The following is a 12,171-nucleotide window of genomic DNA, read 5'->3' on the forward strand; positions in this document are numbered from 1 at the left end:
TTTGGGGGACTGCAGACGTGTTTCGTACAATTGTATATACGATGATAGATGAATTTACATGGAAAAAAAATAGTAAAAAAATGGCGCTCACGAGCGAAAGTGAAAGTAATGCAGATGATTTTTCAGATTATGAAGATGTGAACATATACAAAGACTTTTATTTCATTTTCCCGACATAATTTGGGATAGTAAACTGATGGCAAATTAAATATTTTTACACATAAAAATATTATAATTTCAGCTTAGAAATTGTGCATTATGTTTTGTATTAGTTCCTTGTATTTATTAATAAAATGAAAAAAAATGTTGATTTCTTGCATTTAAAAAAAAAATTCTAAGGGAAGCGGTAAACATAATTAATACAAAATTCCACTGCGCTGCACACAAATAAAACATCTTCTATATTTACCAAGAACGACAATTTTTTTAAGAATAAAATTACTTCGTTTTCTAAGACTTCCCAGAGTAGGCTATTGCGCATTATATATCCAACTCAAAATCTTCTTCTTAAATCGAATACTTCAGAAAAAGCATTTTCCAATTTTTTTTCCTATTAATTAATTTTTTTAATGAACGCGTTTGATGAGAACAGCTGCATCTGATCACATCTGCTCCAAAGGAAGGGAAGAATATATGCCTAGACTCAACTTAAAAATGTAAATCAAATGACGGCTTTTATGATGCTAATTAATAACAGATAATTTATGCCGAGATGTTTTTGAAAGCTGCACTGAAAAAAAATATAGTGTTTTATGAAATCAACAAGCTCGTGCGTTGGTCCTTAGTTCGCGTGTTTTTGTCTGAGCTTTCATAATTCTTAATTACGTCTGATCAATGAAAGGTAGGAAGATCGTAATATTTCAGGAATTTAAAGCCATGTTTTCTGATTTCCATAGATTGAAAAATGTTTATTATTTATATTGAATGCATTTCTAACAACAGAGACTCTAAAAATGTAAATCTACAAGTTTTCAATTTAAAGACATCAGTTTGCAAAGTTGTAATGCAAAATAAATTAATTCCCCCCTCCCTCGAAAAAAAAACGTTTTGAAAATTGTTCTCTAAAAACTAAGAAAAAAGACTGCATATTTTGATTTTAAAGAACATCTTTCCATTATAATTTCATCACTATATTAATCGCAGGAAAATGTTGTGTAAAATTGACTTTGTAAAAATTTGATTTAAAGACATCAGTTTGCAAAGTAGTAATGCAAAATAAATTAATTTCTGTCAAAAAATTATTTTTGAAAATTGTTCTCTAAAAACTAAAAAAAGACTGCTTATTTTGATTTTAAATAACATTTTTCCACTATAATTTTATCATTATATTAATAGTAGGAAAATTGTAAAATTGGCTTTGTAAAATGTTTAGAATTTTTGATGGTTTATGTTGGTTTTAGTGTGATTCATGATGGTCCAACACAGTGGCGTACGCAAGGGAGGGGTTTAGGGGTTTGAATACCCCCCTTGAGCTCAGACAAAATGGCAAAAATAAACATTTTGGTAGAAATTATGCGGGTATTATTTTTTAAGACAATATATTTTTATTTGCCTTATGCCTACCTTTTTTTCTCACGGTATTTCTCAGAATACTGAAAAAAAAAAACATTTACTATAATAGGGTTGTACTTTTGAAACTAAATTCACGTGATACTGTTATGGACTGGTTCCTTTCTGTTCTGCCCGTCGCGATAGTTTTTGAGACTAGCTGTCATTCGCGAGGTCTTTACGCTATGATTCTGGAATCTTAGACGTTCTGTCGTCTTTGAGACAATTCGAGAATTTTGGAGATGCGGTGAAAAATTATATAAAAGGGGGAACGGAGTACAATGTAAGTTTTTCTGTTGTACAGAAATGTGATACTTCCGTTGAAGAAAACGTTTCTAGCATAACAAAATCTGATGAATGTGAAAGTGGCCCTCAAAGTGTTACTTCCCACCCATATGACATTGGACTTTTTTCAGAAGATANGTAAGCTACTTAAAAAATCAAATCAAAATTTAACTAAACAATGTTGTCTAAATAAAAAGTCAAAACTGTCTAGCTGTCTAAATTAGGGGAATAATAGTGCTTTATTACATACTCGAAATTCTTTTAGTAGCTTCAGAAAATTATGAACACCCCCCTTGAAAAAATTCTGCGTACGCCACTGNTAAATCAAATGACGGCTTTTATGATGCTAATTAATAACAGATAATTTATGCCGAGATGTTTTTGAAAGCTGCACTGAAAAAAAATATAGTGTTTTATGAAATCAACAAGCTCGTGCGTTGGTCCTTAGTTCGCGTGTTTTTGTCTGAGCTTTCATAATTCTTAATTACGTCTGATCAATGAAAGGTAGGAAGATCGTAATATTTCAGGAATTTAAAGCCATGTTTTCTGATTTCCATAGATTGAAAAATGTTTATTATTTATATTGAATGCATTTCTAACAACAGAGACTCTAAAAATGTAAATCTACAAGTTTTCAATTTAAAGACATCAGTTTGCAAAGTTGTAATGCAAAATAAATTAATTCCCCCCTCCCTCGAAAAAAAAACGTTTTGAAAATTGTTCTCTAAAAACTAAGAAAAAAGACTGCATATTTTGATTTTAAATAACATTTTTCCACTATAATTTTATCATTATATTAATAGTGCAAAATTGTAAAATTGGTTTTGTAAAATGTTTAGAATTTTTGATGGTTTATTTTGGTTTTAGTGTGATTCATGATGGTCCAACATCATTTAATGGTTACCATCATCCAACAATTTCCATTATGCTTTCATGGTTTTTGATATGCACTCAAACTTCCATCATCCCATGATGGAAAATGGTACTTTAATAGTATGATGGTTAACCATCATGTAAAGTTAGTGTGATTATTATGAACCAACAATAAATGATGGTTTAATGGGAATTCTTGTTGGTTCTCAAGAATATACCATCAAAACAATTAGGTTTTTTTTTTATGTTAGACCATCATAAATCAGTCCGAATTCCTACAATGGAATGATGGTTGATCATGATTGTTCAAACATTTGAATCTTAAGATACTATGATCGAAATTCGTGATGGTTCATAATTGGTTCAACAATGCATTTTCATGATGGTTTAATAATAATTCTTGTTAGTTCAGCAGGAATATAAAATCAAAACAATTTTTTGTTTTTTTAACCATTAGGAATTCCTACAATGGGGTGATGGTGGCTCATGATCGTTCCAACATTCGATTTCTAGGAAAATATGACGGAAATTTCTGATGGCTCAATATGGACAAACCATCAATAAAGTTGCTATTCTTCTGTTGGACCATTATAAATCAGTCCGAATTTCTACAGTTGGATGATAATACTTTCCATCAAGAAATGTTGTTTACCATCAAAAAATATAATGGTTCATGATGGAATTACTGATGGTTACCATCAAGATTATATTGGTCCATCAATGGAAAACCATCAAAAATTTGGACTTGGGAACCTAACTAACTCTAGTGTTTAACATAATTACCTATAAAAGAAATTAAAAAAAAAAGTGAAGAAGCTGTAAGATAGTTAGAAAGCTTTTTCTTCTATCACTTTTTATCTTAATTCCTCAATGTATGCTTTCAAAATTTGTAATTCATTTTTGCATTAAAGTATGTTATTTTTTTATTGATACTTTAAAATTAAATTAAAAGGTATGATAATTACTTTGGCAGTTGTATGTCATACGTAGTCTTTAATTTCAATAACTTATGTATACTACCGGTCTGATACGTAACAAGTTAAAGGATAAAGTTTTGGATGTATGTGACATATGAATATCTTGTAAAGAAAAGCTACGCGTGCTCTCATTCCTTTTGTTCTCCCATACGTATGTTACATGCAAGTGTGTTACGTGCACAACTGAGTTACAAAAGTTACTGTTTTCAAAAGTAATTTTTGCTCTATAAAAAGATTTAAGAAAAAAAAAAGAGTCAAACTATCTCAAGGTTTATACCACGACTTGAAAATTTATATTATGTGCAGAAATTTTACCCATCGCTCTAAGTGAATGCACATTACTATTAAATGTGGATAATAGTTCCTCTTAAGTCTACAGTGGACACTTAAAAAGTTGTTTTTTAAAAATAAGATTACATTGCTGTGACTTGCAGGAATTGTTTATATTTAGAGAGAGAACATTAAAAAAAATAGTAATTTGATATATAATTATTGCCATAACATGAAAAATTAAAATTTATTCAAAAAAATTTTCGATTTATTTTGAAGTTTAAATAAGCTCCATGCGCTAAACTTTCCCTTAAATTTAAAGACAATTTGTTAATTTCAACTCTACTTACGTTTCTCATCAAACTGTAGGGAAAAAAATTTATACATTTTTCTGCTAATTTCCATACAGAGTAGAAAAAGCAAGTTTCGTCAAAAAAAATCGTCTCTCTATGAACTTTTTGGAACATTGACATGACTATAAAAAATGTTGTGGCACCTTATTTTGAAATTTTTTCTGTACAAGTTTTTTTACTGATCTAGATAGTGGGTAAAAAAAAGTTTCATGAAATAGTCTCTTTATACATTTTGGATNTTGATAGTTCCATCGAAACATTTTGATGGTTTATGTTGGTTTCATTGTGATTCACGATGGTCCAATATCATTTGATGGTCATCACATCCTAAATTGTCCATCATGCTTTCATAGTTTTTGACATGCCAACAAACTTCCATCATTTCTAGATGGACAATGCTGCTTTAATACTATGATGGTTTACCATCAAGAAAAGTTTGATTTTCATGGACCAACAATTGACTGGTGATCCGTGAAGGTCCATGATGGTTCCAACTATACATTTCCATGATGGTTTAATGGAAATTCTTGCTGGTTCAGCAGAAATATACCATCAGAAACATTTGGGAATTTTTTTATGTTCATCATAAATCAGACCGAATTCCTACATTGAGGTGATGGTTGTTCATGACCGTTCCAAGATTAGATTTCTAAGAAACTATGATGGAAATTTCTGATGGTATTTCAACCTGCACAAACCATCAACAAGTTGTTATTCTTATATTGGACCATCATAAATCAGTCCGAATTCCTACATTGGGGTGATGGTGCCTTATGTTGGTTACTATCAAAAATATAATGGTTTATGATGGATGGTTACCATCAAGATTATATTGGTCCATCAATGGAAAACCATCAAAAATTTGAATTTGGAACCTAACTCTAGTATTTAACCTAATTACCTATAATATACCTTTTTCTTCTATCACTTTTTATCTTAATTCCACAATGTATGCTTTCAAAATTTGTAATTCATGATTGCATTAAAGTTGCAAATACGTTATTATTATTTTTTATTGATACTTTAAAATTAAATAAAAGGTATGATAATTACTTTGGCAGTTAAATGTCATGCGTAGTCTTTGATTTCAATAACTTATGTATATGAACGGTCTGATACATAACAAGTTAAAGGATAAAGTTTTGGATGTATGTGACCCAGTTGTGCATGTTACATGCACAACTGGGTTATTGTAGTTATTGTTTTCAAATGTAATTTTTGCTCTATAAAAAGATTGAAGGAAAAAAAAAAAACGCGAGTCTATCTGTCTCAAGATTTATACCACGACTTGAAAAGTTATAAAATGTGCAGAAATTTTACCCATCGCTCTAAGTGAATGCACATTACTATGAAATGTGGATGATAGTTTTTTTTTTTTCGTCATACACAAATAATGATATGTATTGTTTAGACACATTGACATTAATTAAAATAGCTCAATGGATTTTATCTAATTACATGTTCTAATTTTATAATCTAAATTATAATTAAATAAGAAGTGCTTACCGAGGTTCAGTACCAATTCTTGTCATGCATCAGAATCTTACCAGTTATAGACAAAATATGGGTAAGAGTTTGTTTTATCCATTTATTATTTATTTTTTGTAAACTGCAATTGCAGATCAGTTTTTATTTAAAACGTTCTCCACTAAGGTTAATTCGCATTGTTTCTTGATCCAGTAGCGTCTCTGTCTTTTGAGCTAGGCTCAAAATTACAAAGGAACGAAATTGAAAATTTTCACTCCTTAATCTGACCTGAATTTCCTGTTTAATACCGGTTTTACAATACTTCACCACTTTTTAATTCCCACGAGTCGTTAAGATAACATTTCAGTTATTTTAAATTCGATTATTAGATGAAAATTTATCAAAGTGTTTGATTTATTTATTTGCTTTATGCACAATGCAACGAAATGCATTTAAGAAAACCTGTATGTGAGTTTTTCTTAAAACGTAATAATTCATACACGACACATTATCCAAAAAATAAAATACTTAATTATATTAAAATCAGAACACGAGTTTCTGCTTACATTTTATTCAACAAAGTTTACTTCCCTCAAAATTCGGTTTATCTCATTCAATATACAAAAGTATAAGGAAATGGACAGAAATTCGGAAACTCTTAGCGGCAAAAAAAACCACGTCATTTCTCCCTTCTGTAAACTTGAATTCACCTTCAAGCTCAAAACTTTTTTGAAATACTCCGAACAAATAAATAAGAAATATTTCTTGGAATACGTACAAAAATAAATAATAATGAAATTGGATCTCTCCTCTTCCTCCTCCTTCCCCCCTCAGACATCATTTCCTAGGGAAGCAAAAAGAAAAGGGGGCTGCAGGCGAGCCATCATATGCCCCGAGCTGTCAACCTGTTCTTCCAAACATCGTGATAAGGTGAGTGATTGCTGCTGCGCGTCAAGAAAGGCAGAGAGGGAGAAAAAAAGAATCCCCAGCTATCTTTTTTTCCCTTCGCATTTCCCCCAGGTTTCATAATGGATTTTGAGCGGTTTCTTTATATATTATACCTCTTCCCGACAGCTTTTTATCGAGAATGGACGTTTTAGCACATATTTTTCCCTATTATACTTTTCCTTATTGGCATACGTTCGGAAAAACATTATACTTCATGGGACTACGAATATTACCGCTACTTAAAAAAATGGATTACCGCTACTTAAAAAAAATGGCCGCACTGTAAATTAAAAACGAAATGTTGCGAGTTTTTTTATTAATAATAAGGATATGATGCATCGTTACATTATTATCACGTAGAATTGTTCACTGAACTCATTTGTGGGCAAGCATTCTTTGAAAAAGGTGTACTCCTTTTTCAAATGACAAAAAAGAAAGTGTTTTATAATAAGGATTTTATTTTTTTTAGAAACCATACAGCTCTGTCTGCCACAGTACGGTACTTAATACAACATAAAAATATGCATTTGGATCAGAATATACATAAGTGTTCGGTAACGGTTAGAAATACCCACTTGATGAATTAATAAACACTTATTCTATTTTAACTTTTTGCAAGAGGGCATTAAAAAGTCAAAAATGTCTTTCGATACGGACTGTTCTGTAACAGTAAGCATTTCTAACTTTTTGCAAGAGGACGTTAAAAAGTTATTAATGTCTTTCGATATGGACTGTTCTGTAACAGTAAGCATTTATAACTTTTTGCAAGAGGACGTTAAAAAGTCAAAAATATCTTTCGATATGGACTGTTCTGTAACAGTAAGCATTTCTAACTTTTTGCAAGAGGACATTAAAAATGTCTTGCGATACGGACTGTTCTGTAACATTTTAAGTGTTCGGTAACGGAAAGAAATATCCACTTGATGAATCAATAAACACTCATTTTATTTTAATTTTTGCAAGAGGACATTAAAAAGTTATAAATGTCTTTCAATATGGACTGTAACAATGAGCATTTTTAAATTTATGCAAGAGGACATTAAAAAAAGTTAAAAATGTCTTTCGTTGTGGATTGTTCTGTAATAATGAGTATTTCTAACTAATTGGATTCCATAAAAATAAACATCAAATATTTTTTAAATGTCTGATTTTAGGATGACTGGGTATTGCATCTGTGATGCCAAAAAGTTGTAAAAGAAAATAATTGTTGGATGTTGCCGTAATGTTAAACTATTTTATTGCAAAAATTGTTCTTTTTTATTAATCTTGTCAATACGGGTTTGAGCCAGATGCAAATCTACTGCATGAAACAATAAAGTAAATAACTTACTATAACACGTATTTCAACAATTGCTTCAAACAAGGTGTAAAGAAGAAATAAAAAATTAAAATTCTGAAAAGGTCGCAGGGAATCAAATTAGGAAATCAATCACTTTTACCTCAAATGAGTATAAGGTCATTCAGATGTAAATAATGAAAGGTCATTATTACGAGTACATCAAATGATATTTGATGACCAGGACATCTCAGTAATATGGGTGTTAACTATTTCATAGCATGAGAAAGCCCATGTAATTTAATTACACTTAATTCCACCAAGAATCAAAACAAGGAATTATGAGCCTATTTTAATATGCTATTCTGACTCCACACTTTTGTTAAATAATCTGAAATCGACATTTAGAAGGAAAAAAATTAAATGCTCGTATATCCTAACTAAGCTACGTTCCACAACGCCTTACGATACATCCTTAAATTTGTTTTTCTAGACATACTTTACACTTTTTCATAGCACTCTCTAGTTATCCTTGAATACGCTACATGTTCTTTATTATTTATTTATTCTTACAAATATAGCGATTGCTCACTTAATTGTTCATATCGGTTATAAATTGACCAACAAATCTTGGATCCAAATCTTTCATTATCATTATATTCGAAATAACTAACACATTCAAAATTGATTTCAGAATCCGAACAAATGTTCTTATATGATCATTCCGAATCGGGGTGAAAGTTGGAATTTACACCAATCAAGATGAATTCTCACTCTCCAAACGATCTCTACAGTCTTGTTCTAAATTGTTTCAATGGATGGAGTAATTCATCCTTTGAGGATGTTCTATTCTCCGTATTTACACCCCAACCTTCTGGAAAACGCGTTGTGCTTTTATGTTGCAATGGGGGATTATTGCTCGTCAATAGCAAAGGCCATTAAGGTAACGTCAATTTCGCACTTTCCAAAACATCATTCTCAGGTGTGATTGTGCAAACCTCTGGTAATAAATGAAGCGCTCGCTTTTGACAAATACCTATCTCCATTCTGCGTCTGAATTTATCCGAATACAATTTAAACAACCCAAGTGACACCTCTCGCGGTTTCGTGCACAGGAGGCTTTTCAAATGATAAATGTTTGCTCAATGCTTGCATCAGTTTGTCGACAGCTTTTGTAAGCAATGATTATAAATGAGCCTCGTCCATACAGACAATAAACAATGGCGTGTTCTAAGAAGATCGCGCTTGTAGAATAATCTAAACCGTTTCGTATATTAAGCATTCACACTCCCGTTTGTGTGTTTAAAGTTATGTAAATAATATATTTAATATGCTTTCAACAAAGAACGATTCATGGTGTGTTGTTACATCGTGAATGAAATTATGCTTTATAAATGTATGGAATTATTGTCTGTTTTGAAATTCGTTCTATAGGTTGCAACTGTGATTGGATACCTGTTTAATATCTCTGATGGAGTCTAATATACAGCTCCTGGTGAAATTATTAGACGCGCTGTACGATTCTATGTAAAATCTTAANTATTAAGCATTCACACTCCCGTTTGTGTGTTTAAAGTTATGTAAATAATATATTTAATATGCTTTCAACAAAGAACGATTCATGGTGTGTTGTTACATCGTGAATGAAATTATGCTTTATAAATGTGTGGAATTATTGTCTGTTTTGAAATAGGTTGCAACTGTGATTGGATACCTGTTTAAGATCTCTGATAGAGCCTAATATACAGCTCCTGGCGAAATTATTAGACGCACTGTAAGATTCTATGTAAAATCTTAATTATCAGGTGATACTATACAGCTTTATTGTTTTTACGCGGTTTGCACTTGTTTACGTTCGTGTACCAATGGGTTAAATCAGACTACATATAATATAAATTCAATGGTAGGATAAATTGGACGATATATTATATAAAAATATAATATTTATTATATCAGGTATTATATTAGTACAATGAAATAATTAGACCAAATTATTAGACGCACTGCAGTTTAATAATTACATGTTTTGCACGAGTTTAAACGCGATACTTTTATATTTAAACATACATGCAATGCGTTATTATTCTGGAGATTTTTTATATACTTTCCATTTGTATTTATTTTTAACGTATTGCATTACAATGTTAATCAACTGATACACGGACGTAAACAAGTGCAAACTGGTTTCAGCCCCATAAAAAAATAAAGCTGTATAGTATCACCTGATAATTAATATTTTACATAGAATGGTATAGTGCGTCTAATTATTTGCCCAGGGACTGTAAATGATATACACCGGAGACCCATTACATTATGACCACCCTGCTAATAACATGTAGGACCACGTTTAGCCCTCAAAACTGCTAGCACCCGCCGTGGCATTGATTCCACAAGGTGCTGATAAGTAGTCTGGGGTATCTGGTACCAAGCGCTCACCAACTGGTCCTGCAATTCCCTCATTGCGAGGGGGTAGCGTGGCAGCACGAATTTGGTTTTCCAAGTAGGACCACAAATGCTCATTTGGATTAAGGTCAGGTGAATTTGGGGGCTAAGGCATGACTTGAAAGTCACTGGAATGTTCTTCGAACCAATCCATGAGGATTCGACCCTTATGACGTGGTGCATTATCCTGTTGGTAAACACCATCCCCCGCATTAAAAACTGTTGCCGTGAATGGTTGAACCTGGTCTGCAACTATGTTCAAGGAGTTTACAGACGTCAGGGATTGTTATATGAGAATTATGGGTCCTAATATGCCCCATGAAAACATTGTTCCTGGGCGAGAAACCATGAAAACCTGGGTGAGCCCATTGTTATAGATGGACCGTGGTCATAATGTAATGGCTCTTCGGCGTATTTTCGCTGTTTGAGAATGCGATCTAGATTGTGAGTGAAAAATAGATAGAATGAAAAGTTCTTCCTTTTCTAGCTTCCATTGCTCATGGAACCACATCATTGTTCATATTAACAACAACCTTAATATATTGAACCATATTTTCGTTCAAAATAATACGTCTTGAACTTGAATATAAATTACTATGGTTAACTTGAACGGAATCGTTCATTGCCAGCCAACAACAGTGCGACAAGCTTTCATATACTTCGAAGTGCAAGTGTTTATAATGCTCAGGGTAAACTTTTTTCATCAGTATCACCAAAATTAAGACGAAAATGACTGAAAGAAAAGTTTCAACTTTTCATTCAATCTTTTTCTTATCAAAGAAAACTTTTTAACTAAAAAAAATTAAATGAATAATAAAAACTAATAAATTAAAAAAACAGCATAAATAATAAAAGAAATTCTGGCACTTTTTTTAATAAAAACATCCTTTAATCTAAAAAATGACTGATTGTAATCGTGGTTAATCGGGGTTCTACTTAATTAACACTTGACATACCAACACTCAATATATACCTACTTCTACCATAGCCTGCCAAATTACCGGACTTTATGTTTCTTGATTGAATGTATGAAATATGGATGTTAGGAAGGAAATAAACTAAAAACAACTTTATTACAATTAAACAAAATTGTATATTGCCTATTTTTATGTATATCCTTTGTGTCCTTAATCCTTAATTAATCCTTCAATAATCCTAAATCCTTCAATAGTCCTTAATTAATCCTTTGTGTTAATTTTAACACAAAGGATTAGAATTTTTAATTCATTGCTCAACGCATTTTTAACATATACAGGTTGTTTCAATTGTACATTTTCCGCAAACATATTTCTTCTAATTATTATGATTTTTATAATTTTTAAAATTATTCTTAAAATTAGTATTATTTCATCTAAGAACTTGTGTTCTCTTGATTGTTTCGAAATTTCTCTGGGTAAAAACTAACAGTTAGTTAGAAATGAAGTAAAGCTATCAACATAAAATAGAAGTTACTTACCAAAACATTTAGTTTTTGTCACTTTTTCTTGCACAAAAACGCCTATCTAAAATTTTTAGGTACATTCTTGAAATTTGAATTCACAGTTATTCTGATTGTACTCACTACGCAACAGTTTTTGCAGAAATGTGCAACTCATCGAATGCAATACGTTGAACACGCATTACATCTTCATTTTTGATCCGATTACCTTATAAAGCAATTAAATTGTTCTCCCGGTCAAATGACCGGTCGTGGTAGAAATAGGTATACGACAAGTATTATTCAAAACAAACA

General features: G+C 31.3%; 1 protein-coding gene across 3 annotated transcripts in view; it reads right to left on the reverse strand.

The window, feature by feature from the left end:
- The window catches only part of LOC107445749 (B-cell receptor CD22), a 417,445-nt gene that overhangs the window by 89,406 nt on the left and 315,868 nt on the right, over positions 1–12,171 (reverse strand). The gene's annotated exons all lie outside the window — the stretch shown is intronic.

The sequence above is a fragment of the Parasteatoda tepidariorum genome, chromosome 3 (assembly GCF_043381705.1).
Source record: "Parasteatoda tepidariorum isolate YZ-2023 chromosome 3, CAS_Ptep_4.0, whole genome shotgun sequence".
Classification (NCBI taxonomy): domain Eukaryota; kingdom Metazoa; phylum Arthropoda; class Arachnida; order Araneae; family Theridiidae; genus Parasteatoda; species Parasteatoda tepidariorum.